Source organism: Clytia hemisphaerica, unplaced genomic scaffold (assembly GCF_902728285.1).
Source record: "Clytia hemisphaerica strain Z4C2 unplaced genomic scaffold, Clytia hemisphaerica genome assembly, whole genome shotgun sequence".
Lineage (NCBI taxonomy): Eukaryota > Metazoa > Cnidaria > Hydrozoa > Leptothecata > Clytiidae > Clytia > Clytia hemisphaerica.
In genome coordinates this window covers 2,472,184-2,475,500 of record NW_027103562.1, presented here as the reverse complement: position 1 = coordinate 2,475,500, position 3,317 = coordinate 2,472,184, and the positions used below count along the sequence as shown (strand labels likewise).

Genomic DNA, 3,317 nt, shown 5'->3' with positions numbered 1-3,317 from the left:
TCATCGAATACAGGAGTGTATCGAAAATAGAGCTAGGAACGAAAAATATAAGCGAGGCTCAATCATCGGTTTAACCGTGAATCAGGAAAAATATAGAATACATTGTTGAAAACTTAAAATTTATGGCAGAAAACTTTCAATATTTTCCTGTTTTTAGAAGTTTTGAAAAATACCAACCAGACAGGTGGCCGATAGAATTTCAAAATTTTAATTCCAACACAAAAAAATTGAAAAGCCTAATTTGGAATTCCGTCCTAGGCCACCAAACACACCAAATCGAATAAGAGAGCGAAAAACCTTCACGAGACTGCAAATTTCCATCGAAAACGGGAGCTTCTCAAATAATAGAATGTCGAATTAGAAAGCGTCAACTGTAATAATAAACAAAACTAAAAATTACCATACATGGTAAACTCTGTTCCATACCTAATTCAACATAAAAATTATTTTTAAGCCAGTTTAAGCAAAAAATAAAAATAATCTGGATACAACAAAACATTTCATTTTTCTCGGTAAATAAAAACTAAAAAAAGAACTAAACTAGTATTACCGTATGGCTTCTAGTTAACGCCGCCGTCCCCTAAATGGAAAAAGTCTCATCTCTTCGTAACTACAGTTTTGAGGCTAAAAGAGACCAGAAAAAGCAAAAAAGATTTTGCTCTGAAAACTGATTCTCGAAAAGAATTTAACAAACAAATTCCTTTGAATAAAAATGCTCTTAAAATTCCTAAGATTTTTTAAAATAACCGGGGCGTTTATTATACGGAGTGCAAGTTAACAAAATCATAAAAATCTACTCAAGATGCCTTTAGAAAGAGACTTGAAAGGAAACTGATGGTAGGGGAATAACCCCCGAATAACGGAAGAGAGTGAAGATATAAATACAAAGAAAAAGACCTGCAATGGTACCGATTGGAAAATGATGAAATTTTCTACAATTTGAGTAGGATCAAAACCAAAAAAAAGAAGTCCCACAGATTAATATCAAAAGATTTCTCTTCAACTACACCCAGTTCCTTAAAAGTCTCCACTGAATTTCTTTTCTACAAAAACATGAAAACAATTGAAATGATCAACGTTCTTTGATATTTAAGACAATTGGAATCCCGACCCTTTCTTCATAGCCGAAACAAAAGATTCCATCATTTGCTCTTCAGTTTGTATATGGACTGGAATTTTCACATACAATGCACATGTGCTGACTGTGGGTAAACAGGCACAGGCCGTCCCGTTTGGAGAAAGGCCACAGTCATGTTTAAAATATATTTTCATCTTGTCTGCCGGTAGACCAACAGGAGGGATCGTTTCGCATCCCGTCAGAAACTTCATTAATATTGGTGCCGGAATTAGGGTAGATTCTAAATAAAAAGATCAAAATGTATAATTATTGACAACGAACCCCTCGAAGAAAAATTAAGTTAAAGTCATGTTCGCAATGTTATGACGCATAGATACTACTAATAAATTTGTTTTTGAGCTCGAAACAACATTTGAGGGCAGCAGTTTATTCTTAAAAAGGATGAAAGAAGTTTAAAATTTCTCATCCACTTTCATATTCTTACATGATTTTTAAAACAGTGTCTACGAGAACAAGGTGAAAATCGACTAAATAAAGATCTCAAAAGAATATCTCTAAGAAGTTTCCAAATTAATAAGAATGAAAAGTGGGAAAAACAATACTAGTCTTATTAGTAAAACTCGAAAAAAAAGCTGTCTATAATATTTTTCAGCAATATGGGAACTGAGATAATGCTAAGAAAATCTCAGTCTCAGCTAAATGGGCAAATCTGGGAAAACTTCTAAGAGTACCTCAACCTCTAGAAGAAAAAATGCAACGTACCATTCTGAAAACATTCATCTACGAAGTCCAAAAATGATTTGTAAGTGTTGATAGCATTATTTCTCTTGTTAGATCCAATTTCATTTTCGTATTGTGCTTCCAGCTTTTCTAGGAGTAACTCTCGGGTCCATGTGTAAGTTTCCATTGATGGTGTAAAGACAGGTCGAAAGAGCTCAAAATTTTCACGGATTACAGTTAATGCGCCAAATGCTTCCATTCCTTTTGATATTTGACTCAGAAGATGCAACATTAGATGTTTCTCTTTTCATGAACAGCGACCTGGGTTAAAAATCAATCATTTAAAAAATTCAATAGGTCCTTCCGTTTATCAAATTTGAAAAAACTTTCCATTCCCCTGTTTAATGTAACCACCACCACCCCCGTTTGTAAGCCTATAAGTAAGGCACTCAAAAGTACTGAGACCTAAATTTGGAAAACAAGCAAACCAGAGGCATATTTTGCAAGTCCAAGAATTTATTTTATTTTTGCACCCTGCAAAAAGTGGATTTTATGCCTTAAGGAGGGGAACTAAAAACCAACAGGACACCAAAAAATAATGAGCAAAAATTGAGTTAAGATAGATAAGTTACGATAGATACTACAATGTGTACCTTAGGACCAGTTGTTGATCATCCATTGTTACAGTTGCCGGGTTTCTTTGAAAACCGATAGAATCTAATAGGTCAATTCCCTCATCGCAGCATAACATTTTTCTTAGTTCTTCAACGTTTTTGGCTTGGTGGATCTGAAATTCGAAAATTTGATGAATGTTATTACAAGCGTCCCTCAAAGGATAGTTAAATACATACTTACAGACACTGAAAGAACTCTGGTCCGCCCCAAAGTTTTAGAACAGAGATACAGACATTGTCAGATTCTCGAGTGAAGTTGAGAATTCATTCCCAAAAAATAGAGAATTCGAACCTGTTGAAATTTTTTTTTGACTGCATGATTCTGGATGAAGTACTGTGTTTTCTATCCCACCAACTAGATATTCGTACGCCCAAGGTGAGAGAAAATTTGGAGCTGGTCCACTACAAACAATGGATGATATAAAAAGATGACCAATACATATCATAGTGCCATCACTGACAGACATGTATCCAACAGCGGGTTCAAATCCATTTAAAGGTATCCCATCTGTCACTGGTTTGAAAAACCTCTTTAAAATTTGATTGAATGCTTCTGAAGTAAAGAAATTGTATCACTAATAAAAATTTGACTATTAACCATGGTTCCTTTGGTTGACTTTGGGATGATGTGTTGTCAACCCGACTGTCATTTAGACTTATTTGTTCCTCCTTCATCTACACAAGGCTATGTATGACGTTGCTTTGTTATCTTCACAGCAGAAAAACAATACATCAATTATTACAATATTCATGATACAGTAATTATGCATGGCTGTATCATTGTTTTTCTGCTGGAGTACCTACATAATTATTCAACAGGTGTGGCCTCTTTGAGAAAAGGTCTA

General features: G+C 34.5%; 1 long non-coding RNA gene across 1 annotated transcript; it reads right to left on the bottom strand.

The window, feature by feature from the left end:
* Nucleotides 1-2,103: 2,103 nt before the first annotated feature.
* On the bottom strand, nt 2,104-2,778 carry LOC136800720 (uncharacterized). Its single transcript, XR_010845752.1, has 3 exons — nt 2,765-2,778; nt 2,452-2,585; nt 2,104-2,119 (listed from the first exon to the last, which is right to left on the bottom strand). It is a non-coding gene; the product is annotated as an uncharacterized lncRNA (long non-coding RNA).
* Nucleotides 2,779-3,317: the final 539 nt, after the last annotated feature.